Below are 12,262 nucleotides of genomic sequence, written 5' to 3'. Positions count from 1 at the left end.
AAAGAAAGAAAGAAAGAAAGAAAGAAAGAAAGAAAGAAAGAAAGAAAGAAAGAAAGAAAGAAAGAAAGGGAAGGAAGGAAAGAAAGAAAGAAAGAAAGAAAGAAAGAAAGAAAGAAAGAAAGAAAGAAAGTTAGTTAGCTGAGCAAGCCAGAGATGTCAGCCAGAATTTCTCCAGAGTTCCTGCCTTCAGGTTCCTGCTTGGGTTCTGCCCTTGTTTCCTTTCTTGATGGACCAGAAGGCCAAATAAACCCTTTCTTCCCCAAGATGCTTTTAGCCAGTATTTTATTTATAGCAACAAGAAAATCAAGCTAAAACACTCTTGTTCAAATGAATAGAATCTAAATCCTACCTCTGGCCTTAGGTGAAGGTAGACATGACATTGTAATCTGGCTCAAAATTTACAACTGTTTTTTACTATTGATCCCGCCCTTTAGAGTTAATCCAACTGAGTATCAGTCATCTGACCAGGAGACCTCCCTGCTGCTAGTTTGCCTAAGAAGGCTAACTGAGGAGTTGGAAGGAATAATTAATGATTATTATCCCCTTAATGAGATAGTGTATTTGCATACTCCAAGTCCTTCCCCCAGTATAGTTACTTAAAATTTTTCCCTAATGCTGTTCTGCTTTCTATTAATGTCTTAACTAAAAAAGCATAACTTTCTGTTTGCCTTTTTTTTCTAATATTGGCAAAAATCCTACACAGGCTTGCCCTGACATCATAGACTGTTGTGTTTTATAAAAATATAAGGAGAGAAGGAATATGTTTGGCGGATGTGTAGTCAGGTGTGAGGGAAGGCAGTGCCTCCCCAGGCCCATGCTGAAGAAGCCCTTCCCCCTGAGGGGCCAGCTACAGGACATTATAGTGTAGAATAGAGTCTATTCAGGGCATTGGGAGGGGAGTTGAAAGGGTAGTAGAGACAGAGAAAGACAGAAAGAGAGTAGAGGAGTAGAGGCTGGCAATGGACATGTGGAGAGAGAAGAGAGAGGCAAATGGGAAGAGAGAGAGGGAAGGGGCAAGAGGACAGAGCAAGAGCAAGAAGGCAAGAGAAAGTAGAGGGGACAAGCAGCATCTTTTATAGTGAGTTAGACACACCTGGCTGTTGCCAGGTAACTGTGGGGCGGAGCTTAGACAAAATGCTAACATGGACTACCTCATATTCTCTGTAAAGACCCCTGTCATATGACAGGTTCCTCAGAATTGCAACATTCCCTCTAAATTGAAGCAGTCACGCAAAGTGTGAGACCTTTCCAGCCTCAGGAGGTAAACAAAGAGTTATCTGAAAAGAGGTAATTGGAAGGTTCCTGGGGGCTGTTACCTTGCAGTATACAGAGGCTCAAGCTACCGCTGAGAGACAAAATAAAAAGAGTCAATGATAGAGTTGCCTATGAGCTGCATAGAAAGCACCAGGGTTGTAGATTTTCTGAATCATCACCCACATTGGAGTAGGCTTCCTAGCCTTGCTTTTGAGTTAACCCTGCTCCTGTCAGTAACCCCTAACCCACTCTCCTGTTAGTAACCTCACTAAAAACCTCCCTGGTTCACCAAGTTGGAAACAAGTATACTCATTACTCAGTCGTGGGCTCTCTTTGGAGGGTAAGTAAATATATGTGTTGTGTCTCCTCAGCAAATGTCTATCCCATGACCCATGAAGTTGCTTGCCAGCGTCCATGGCCTAACCATAATGCTGCTGGCTTTCTTGCTCTCCATCTTGCTGTTCCCCAGACCTCTCTCCCCACCAACTACCAGTGTTTGCACATTGCCTGCTTTGTTTTCTCTGCCCTGAGATTCCTTCAGTATTTGTTTTTAAATCAGTTACTGCACGGTTGCATGCTGCTCACTCTGTCCTTTTCATTCAGCTAAGGATCCATTCATGAAATGGTGCCGCCTGTATTCAGAATAGGTCTTTCTATCTCAATTAACCCAATTTAGAAAATCCGTCGAAGTCCTGCCTATAGGCCAACCTTATCTATACAATTCCTCCTCGAGGAGCCCTTCTTAAGTCAAGTTTGCAAGACCAGTGAGCGCCATGGTGGCAAGTGAGCTGTAATGTAGCAGTTTGACTTTACAAGCACTGATTTTCCCTTTGAACTGCACAATGAGCTGTAGGAATGGTTCCTCTGGTAAAACTACTTGCCACTCAAGCCTGACAGTAGAGGTGGAGAACTAACTCCAAAAATTATTCCGACTTCCATATTTGAGCCATGGCACTTACATATCTAAATCCAGGCACTCATACAGACATACTTAAAATCAATCTTTTTGTTTAAAAAAATTTGTCTGTGTGTAAAGATTCACATCTTTAATCCCAGACCTTAGGAAACAGAGATGAACAGAGAGAGCTCTTAAGTTTGAGACCAGCTTGATCTACATATTGAGTTCCAGACTAGCCAGAACTCCATAGTGAGAGTCTGTCTCTAAATAAGGTTTGTTTTTTTTAAGTTTGTTTGTTTTTTTTTTAAAAAAAAAAAAAAGATAGTGCTTTGCACAGCTGGCTCGGAGCGTGTAGGAGACGGACACTGAGCAGGGTTTCATTCTCTGGAGTCACAGACCCTGTAAGATCTGGATATGTCCTTCATATTTGACTGGATTTACAGTGGCTTCAGCAGTGTGCTGCAGTTTCTAGGATTATATAAAAAACTGGTAAACTGGTATTCCTTGGATTGGATAATGCAGGGAAAACAACGTTGTTGCACATGCTGCAAGATGATAGGCTTGGCCAGCACGTCCCAACGCTACATCCCACTTCAGAAGAGCTCACAATTGCTGGCATGACGTTTACGACTTTTGATCTGGGTGGGCACATGCAAGCCCGAAGAGTATGGAAAAACTACCTTCCTGCTATCAATGGCATTGTATTTCTTGTGGATTGTGCAGACCATGAAAGGCTGTTAGAATCAAAAGAAGAACTTGATTCACTAATGACAGATGGAACCATTGCCAACGTGCCTATCCTAATTCTTGGAAACAAGATCGACAGACCAGAAGCCATCAGTGAAGAGAGGTTACGAGAGATGTTTGGTTTATATGGTCAGAGAACAGGAAAGGGTAGTGTGTCACTGAAGGAGCTGAACACCCGGCCTCTGGAAGTGTTCATGTGCAGTGTGCTGAAGAGGCAGGGCTACGGGGAAGGCTTCCGCTGGATGGAGCAGTACATCGATTAGCAGCCCGGCCCACACACTTCCAGCACTTCCAGCCTTCAGAGATCCATCCCCCAACATGCATAACTTGAATTCAATAGACTTTTGTTGGTTTCAGAATAGGTGTTTTTAGATTATTAATATATCTACCTGAGTGGGAATTGCGAACTGATTCAAGTTTGAATATCACAATGTTAGCTTTCTAATTCCACACAGATAGTTTTTACAGTTTCTAACCCCACATCAGCCCATCACCGTTTATAAAGATCAGCTTCCCATCGGCACATTTGAAGCACTTTTTAACGATGTGAACTACAAATATAAACCATATTTAAAAGCTCATCATGTGAAACTTTTATGTACTTTTTGGAAATAGCTTTTCAATTTTAGATTGTCTGCCTATCTTGTGTACAGTTAAAATCCGATTATCAGTGATTGCATGATGCCTTACGGTTTTCAAGACTACTTTTTCTTATGCAAATGTTGTGCAATAAAACAAACTCCAATGTTAAAAAAAGCAAAAAACAAAAAAAACCACATTTTATTAATTTGTCGTTTCACATCCTGGACCCCAGTCCCACTCATCTCCCTGTCCCCCCAAAATCACCCTCCACTCTTGCAACCTCTGGCCAAAAGAGAAAACACACAAATAAAATAAATGAAACAAAGCATAGAAAAAATCTCATCATGGAAGCTGTAGTATGTCACACTGTGTCTCACAGAATATCTCTCTGTCCACACATCTTCACTTGCAAATCTTCACTGCAGTGAGTCATTGGTCTGGTTTGAGGTCTCTGGCTTCTGTGACACCGTCAATATTGGTTTTTCCTCCTGGCTATTCTGTTGTTGTCCTATATCATAGGGATGCTTCAGTTTTAGATCCAAAAAACTGAATCTTTCATGTGCCCCAACATTTCACAGATGATGTAGATTTTGGGGTGGGCCAACTCAAAGCCCTGGATCTGGGCCTGGACTACAACTGAGCTGGTCACTCCACCAGCTCTCCCTTATCCACACCACCAGGGCAAGCTCTCCAGCACTGTGCCAGCTAAGCCACCCAATGCCACCATTAGCAGAAGGCAAGGTTATCTCTTCCACACTTGTGCCCTCAGGCCAGTTCACCCTCACCCATACCTCCAGATCCAGCTCCACTGTGCTTCCCAGTCAAGGCAAAGGGCCCACTCTCCTGGGGGCTCACTCTCCTTCTAAGTCCTGTTTGGCTGTGGAAGGGACATCATGACACTATTTTCTGCCCCTGAAGCAGAGTGTTGAAGTTTGATAGGCATAAGGCTTATTTGTATATTAATGTACATAATTTACTTTATGTTCCTTCTTCAGGAAATGTTCTGCCAAGGTTAATGACTCCACGATAATACACAGCACAAATCCGGGAGGAGCGGGTGTGTCTAATGTTTCTCAGCAAAATGGTAAACACTGTGACCTTCAGGACAGCCCTTAAGACTGTGAGGAAGAACTCTGAAAACGTGAGTTCAAGAATACATAATTTCTCAACTAGGCAAAATATAAGCATGCAATATGAATTGTATGAGGGGCTTCATAGACCCAAAAAAACAGAGAGTGCTACAGCAATAAGTCAGTAAAGGGGAAAATAGTTAAAAAAAAATCAAGGTTCATGGTTCAAAAGGAGCACCAGGAAGTGAGAGAATGGTGATCTCAGGACGGATCCCACCCAGCTAAACTTACTGTTTGTGCTTACACAGGCAGGCAAATTTCTAAGTTCATTTGCTATGTTTAAAATAAATGTACTTGCTGTTTCTAAGAATCAAGGGACTAAGGTCATAAAATGCTGATTTATGGGATAATCAAAAGGGAACCTGGGGTAATGATTGAATTAATATGTAAATAAAAGACTAGCCTTTGGTCTTTGAGAGATGAACTGTCTAGACTTCTATCTAGAGAGTTGTCTTTAGCAGAACGCAGAGCTGTCAGGTTACACCCCATCACTGACTTCAAGCCCTTTCTTCCCCTGACCCCAAACACTCCTTCCTCAGGGCCCCCTCTCTAACTAAGGCTGGTCCTTGCCACTCACTCAAGTCCTGCATCTAATGAGGGGCTAGGCCAGCCCTCCTAGTCTCACTCCCTTGGTGCTGACTCACCCATGCCTTTGCCATCAGGGCCAGCAGCGCTATAGTGCCCAGGCAAGGTTTAGGTCAGGGCCCGCTCTCCCAAGTGCGACAGCTGGCAAGGGATGGGGCCAGCTCTCCCAACTACCTCAGGCGGTGAGGGTGGTGCAGAGAGGGTATCAACCCCCCCCCACACACACCCTGTACACAGTCCACATCACAGCAGACAAGTAGCAGGGCCAGCTCTATGGGGCCCATTCCTATCGGGCCTGCTCCACTTGCATCCCATCCACCAGAGACAGCTCTACTGTGCTGTCTAGATGTACATAGTCATCCGTCTACAGAGCAGTTTCAGGATAGCAAAGCATGAAGAGGGAGGAGACAAAATAGGGATATTAGATTCAGGGATTTCATTTCTCATTCCTTTCCTTTTTTCTATCTTTCTTAGGTAAGGGGAAGAGGGTTAAAAAGAAAGAAGGGTACATAGGAATATTATAAAATATAATAAAAAACATTAGATAAATGGGAATAGATTATTGAGTCTATTCTTAAACTAGAAAAACATTTTATAGCCATAATCTTACACTAGTAAGGATCTTTATATTTGATACACAACTGGGGTTATATTTTGTTAAATTGGTGCAGATTTTTGTATATTGATATGTAGAAAAACAAGGTTATTTTGATACATTGGCATAGGTTGTTGTATATTGATACAAATTTAAGGTTATTATTTGGTCACACAATTTATACGTGTTCTAAATGTTTATCTGAGATATTGTACTTATATAATTGTTATTAGAGAATGAATATAAAGAATTAATTTGTATTCATTAGAGATGAATATAAAGTTCTAGCCCTTTTAAAAGCTGCTATCACAAACTGTTAGGAATGATAAAAAAAGTTACAAACTATTAGGAATGGTTAAGAAATATCAAATTAATAGATTTCAAACTCATGGTCATATTAGATACTAGTTTAGGTAATTACAATGAGATGGTTTCAAAGTTATTCAGATCGTAAATGGCTAAGAGTAAGAAACGTCTGACAATTCAGATATACTATAGGCAGATAGTTGGTCTTCAAAAACCTCAGAGATCCACAAAATATGGCATTTAAAATTATTTCATTATTAAAAGATCTTTTGACTATGAGACAGGTCTGCTCCTGACAGTACCTCTACTCCACTTCAAAGATGATGAGCATCAATAACTTCCATGAGGAATAGCTTCAACTATGGCAAGCTAGCCACTGGGCAAAGAAAATGTCCATGCTTCTACTACAGACAAGTCCGTAGAGAAAGGACAAACAGATGCAGGGAAGTCAACTGCCAAGCTCTGCCAAGACAAGATAAGCAAATCTTTCATAATTCTTGCTTCACAAAAAGTTTGTCAGATATACTGGGCAGAAGGTTGAAGATGGACACTCCAACATTAGAGAGAGAATTCTAGGTAGCTGTCCAAGCAGCCAACTGTCTGTCAATTCTTAATCTAGGAAGCTGCTGACTGCACTTCCTGCAAATTCAGAACATATTTATCCCTTCTCGGGTCTCTGATGAGGTTGAAGACTAGATAGAGTCTTACTATAAGCTTAAGTTGTTTAGGATTTAAGAAGATGTTCTAGATCTATAAAGATTTTTTTTTAGGATGGTAATACAAGTTAGAATAGAAAATAATTTAGATACAGAACTGTGAACTCACCAAGACAAGAAAGATAATACTTTATCTAAGTTGCCAGATTTAAATGGACTGGACATTTTAGATGTATATCATACCTTATAGTTTTCATAATTGTTTCATAATTGTTATAATTGTATTCAATTTGTATTCAAATTGAAAGAAAAAGAGCCTTTTATTGGAATAAAAGGGAGAACTATAGAGATTATATCTTGTATATTTTATGGATGCATCACCTGTCAATTAAAAAGTCTATGGCCTATGACTCAGGCAGGGAGTAGAAGGTGAAACATTCAGCAGGCAAAAAGAATTCTGAGATAGAACCAGGCATGAAAAGATCTGCCTGGGAATATTTAAGGAGATGGACACATGGTACCTGAGCACAGGTAACCAGCTACATGGAAGAATGTAGGTTAAAATAAATGGGTTATTTTAATTACCAGCTAGTCAAGAGAAGAGCCTAGCTATATGGCCAATGTATTTGTGGTGGTTTGTATGTGCTTGGTCCAGGGAGTGGCACTGTTAGCAGGTGTGGCCTTGTTGGAGGAAGTGTGTCACTATGGTAGTGGGCAATGAGACCCTCCTCCTAACCACATGGGAGTCAGATAAAGATGTAGAACTCTCAGCTCCTCCTGCACCATGCCTATCTGGATACTGCCATGCTCCTGCCTTGATGATAATGGACTGAACCTCTGAACCTGTAAGCCAGCCCCAATTAAATGTTATCTTTATCAGTGTTGCCTTGGTCATGGTGTCTGTTCATAGCAGTAAAACCCTAACTAAGATAGTATTTGCAAATATATCTCGAGTCTGAGTCTTATTTCTGGGAGCATGGAGCTGGGAGACAAAAAAAATAAAAATAAAAAAACCAGGCCAACCGTCTACATGATAGGTCAGCCACCTCTCCAGAGCACTGCAGCCAGTGAAGGTATGGCCAGTTGTCACAGTCCTTGGACATCCATATGGTCCCTGATGGCTGCCCAGGGATGTTCCCATCTTCTTTAGTGCTAATACGAGGCCTGGACACTGACACTGACCTCTGCTGGTGCATGGACATGGACCCAGACATGGCTCTCAGTGGCAGCATGAGCTAGGACTTCACCATGGCCTCGGGTAGCAGAACTAGGTAATCACAACAGGCTGTTCCTCTCCACCCTCGAGTCTCCAGTTCCACCTTGCTTCATAGCGCTCACACAACTGCTCCATATCTCTTTCTTACCCATCTGTCCACCACAGGCTTACACACTGTAGTGGCTCCCACTTGTGGGCCTGTGGAGGACCTCCTCTGTCCTCACTGTGTGGGTGAGGCATCTTCCACCTCCCACACCACATGCAATGGGTATGGGAGGGGCTCTATGTGTTCTCTGCCTGCTTGCATCCTGTGGCAGAGGGCGGATCTCTGAGCATCTTTCCTCACCAGTACCATGTAGCACGGCAATGGACAGGTCTCTGGATGTCTTCCCCTTCTTGTGTTGCGTGGGCCGCATGGCAGTAGCCTAATCTCTGTATGTGTCTAGCCCACCTGTGTCTGTCATTCAGCAGAGGCAGGTCTGTGGGTGTCTATCCGTGGCCACCCCCACCCACCCTCCACCTCCTTTGTGCTGAGAATTTGGTCTGGGAGTCCTGAGCTGATACTTTTCCTAACAGAGTGTAACTCAGACCACTGGTCATGGTGTGTCATTGTAGCAATGGAAATGCTGCAACTATGACAGTGACCATGATACAGTTAAATAATTTAGGTTGCCCCAGATTCCATACGGTTAACAGTTTTTACAGTAACAGAACAAGCAAAGTCTTCAATCAACAGACTTTTCAAATACATCCGTAGGTGCCTCAGCTGGCAGGTGTATTGCTCTTCCAGTTGCTGTGATAAAATACCCTGACAAAGGCAATTAAGGGGGAAAGGGTTTGTTTAAGCTCACAGCTCAGAGTTGCAGGCCACCATCGTAGGGAAATCTCAGCAGCAGGAACTTGAAGCAGCTGTTCACAGTGCATCCAGGGTGAAGAAGCAGAGAGCAGTGCTGGTGCTCAGCTGTCTTTCCCCCGTTTATACAGTCTGAGGGAATGGTGCACCCACAGTGGACAGCTCCTACTACCTCAAGGTAATCACAACAATCTCCCACGGACATGTCGGAGGCCCATCTCCCAGGTGATTCGACATCTCAATTGACAGTTGAAATTAGCCAGCATAACTCAACCCACTGTCAACTTGATACTCAAATACATCACACTTTAAAACATACTCTTCCATACTTTGTACCCAGAGTCTCATGATAATCGCATAGTACAAAATATTACTTCAAAATAATAGTCTTTGACAATTTCAACAGTTTAAGAATCCAAAGCCTGTATCTCATTTGAGACTCAAGGCAAACTCTTAACTGTGAGCTCATACCTAATAAAACTCAAGTTACCGTCCCCCTGGGCCTCTATAGTGTCCCATGCTAGAGCAAACTGTGGCTCCTACCCATTACCCAGCCTTTGTGCCTGTAGTTTGCAGGCACTGAAGTGGGTCACACGGTGGGGAAAAAAATAAGCTTACATACATCTATCATACAATTGCACAGAATAACATTTTTTGTTCCAGAATGAAAGAATTGGGACACAGCAAGGAAATATCAGACCAAAGCAAGGCCCAAACTCAGAAATATAAGCACCAAACCCTACAACTCCACAACTCCATGGGGTGCCTAATGAAATGTACTGGGCTCCAAAAGACTTAGACACTTCCACCCTTTCAACTCTTCTGTTTGTAGCAAGCATAGCCTCTCCCTTAGGCCAGTTCCATTCCATGACTGTAACTTTAATTTTTTCAAATCCTATTTTTAACGATGGTTCTTAAGCACTTCAACCTTCCTTGTAGCCCACCACCCATCATAAGTAATAGAAAAGAAAGTATATGGAGGACGAGGACCTGTTTAGAAAGGTTCTTTGGAGCAACTCCCATCTGTGTTGTCTGGAAATCGGCAGTTCGGTTCACAGGTTAGCAGGCAGTGGCAGCTCGATCCACTCACAAACACTTCATGGATACACCAGCAGTCCAGTTCAGCAGAGTCAGGTTAGCAACAACAGTGACTTGACCTAGCAGAGACAGCCAGGTCTCAGCCTCAGCTCCAGTCAGCAGGAGGGACCAGCAGTAACACCAGGAGAAGTTCTCAGGAAAGCCAAGTAAAGACCCACAAGTGTTACACAACTAGCTGTACCAGCAAAACAAGCTGTCTCCGTCACTCACCCAGGGTCTCAAAGGAGCTAAAGTTTTATTCTCTGAGCTCTTGCCTCTTCTCCCGAAGGGACTGGAGCTATCAGCCCCCAAGTTCTGTGCTCAGTCTCTGGTGCCCTTGAAGTAGTCAGGTTGCCCTCTGTGCAATATTGCTGATTAGTTTCTTGATGACTTTGCCCTATTTATGATAACTTTCTGCTGATTTTTTACCCCATGTCTCCCCCTAAAAGCTGTATATAAGGGGCTGTGTTTCTTAATACATTGCTGTGTGAGCCATCAGCTTGTGTAAGACGTGCTGGTCCCAAGCTTTCCTGTCTTTATTGTCTCATCTGCTGGTCACATACCCCTCAGTACTCTGTCGCTAAAGAATGACCTAGTAGTCCAGGTCACATGAACTCCTCAATCTAGCATCTTCCATGCCTCCAGGGCTGTGCCCTGGCCCCATGGGCCACATAGTATGAGGAAACACTGAGCAGGGGACCCCTTCAGCTCAGAATTTCTTTTTCCAAATGAAAAAAAAAATCCTTTCTCTGCAGGAGAAGGGAATATTTGAAGCAAAAATCTTTTTTTGTTTTATCTGATGAAATCAGCTGTTTGATTGAGGGGGGGGTACACTTTCATCTCTTGGGAGCTCACTGTGCAAAGCTGTGACCAGTACCGCTATTTTATTTGTGTTTAAAAGGCCCTTATAAAAGCGTAGCATTGCCTTTGATACAGCTCATATAATTTTAGATTAACTTTTATAAGACACTGAGTGCTTATTTTATAAGGCAATAATGGATGTTTTTCAAAAGGGATAGAGATTTAGAAGAACTAATGCAAGAGTCTTAGACTACGAAAGCCAAACACTTTAATTAACGTCGCTAGCTGATATCAGGTCTACAAGGGCAAACGGAGCTGAGATGATGACAGATGGTGGCTAGGGTTCAGGGTCCCTGTGAGTGTGTACAGTAACGACAGCACACAGAGACTAGCTGTGGGGAGACAGATCAACTTTATATGGGGTGATTCAAAGGTTATATAGTTTTGGGGAGAGCAGGGGACCTTGGTGGGAGTCAGTGTAAGAGTATACAGGATGGACTGAAGGTTTAAGGTACTAAGATGCCTCATTACTTTGGGGAATCATTTCAGGAATCTCGGTCCTAGCTGAACAGGTTCTTATCAGGAGAAAGGAAGTTGAACCTGTAACCTTAACCAAGGCTATGTGACATTCCACAGGCATAGGGTGTGGGTCTGGGATCCCCCAGGTTGAGAAGAGGAAGCGTCACTGACAAAGTGAGTCTGCCATTTTGTACAAAGCTCAGAAAGCTATCTGGACAATAGCGGACTTCAACCTTAATTAGCAGGGCAACAGACCATGAGTCTTCACCAAGAGATGGAGTCTGCAGGGGATGAAGGTGTACTGAGAGGGACTCCTTAGGGATGGCTGCGCGGCATTAATAGTAAGTCTAGAGAGACCAGAGGGAAGGACAGGAAGGATAATGCCTGTGGTGTTTTGAAAGAAAATGGCCCTATAGACTTGTAAGAGTGTATATTAGGAGTTGTGGCCTTGTTGGAGGAAGTATGTCACTGTGGGAAAGCTTTGAGGTCTCAGAAGCTCAAGCCAGACCAAGTGCATCATTTTCTTCCTGCTGCCTTTGGGTCTGGATGTAAAACTCTCATCTCTTTTTCCAGCACCATATCTACCTGCACATCACCATGCTTCCCACCAAGACAACAATGGGCCGTGGTGGTGCATACCTTTAATCCCAAGGTAGAAGCAGACAGATCTCTGTGAGTTCAAGGCCAGTCTGGTCTACAGAGCTAGTTCCAGGACAACTAGGGCTACACAAAGAAGTTCTGTCTCAAAAACCAACCAACCAACCAACCAACCAACCAACCAACAACAAATAAATAAGAGTTGTCATAGTCATGACGTATCATCACCGCAATGAAACCCTACCTGATGTCCCTCTAGCTTTACACACACACACACACACACATGTTAATTATAGAGTCTTCTGGCTGGCTTAGAATTCAATATCTAGACGAGGGTATCCTCTAACTCACAGAGTTCCACCTGCCTCAGTTTCCCAAATTCTAGAGTTAAAGGCATGGCCCACCATTGACTGGTTTATTATAATTAGAGAGAGAGAGAGAGAGAG

The 12,262-nt window shown here is 43.0% G+C and overlaps 1 non-coding gene and 1 pseudogene across 1 annotated transcript; both read left to right on the top strand.

The window, feature by feature from the left end:
- Nucleotides 1-2,566: 2,566 nt before the first annotated feature.
- Nucleotides 2,567-3,420, top strand: LOC114632454 (annotated as a pseudogene).
- A 5,847-nt stretch (nt 3,421-9,267) lies between these two features.
- On the top strand, nt 9,268-9,421 carry LOC114632793. The gene has a single exon (XR_003713132.1). It is a non-coding gene; the product is annotated as a small nucleolar RNA SNORA42/SNORA80 family (small nucleolar RNA).
- Nucleotides 9,422-12,262: the final 2,841 nt, after the last annotated feature.

This window comes from Grammomys surdaster, unplaced genomic scaffold, assembly GCF_004785775.1.
Source record: "Grammomys surdaster isolate TR1022 unplaced genomic scaffold, NIH_TR_1.0 97, whole genome shotgun sequence".
In the NCBI taxonomy this organism is placed as follows: domain Eukaryota; kingdom Metazoa; phylum Chordata; class Mammalia; order Rodentia; family Muridae; genus Grammomys; species Grammomys surdaster.
The sequence above is the reverse complement of the archived record's forward strand: the minus strand, read 5'-3'. Positions and strand labels throughout refer to the sequence as shown.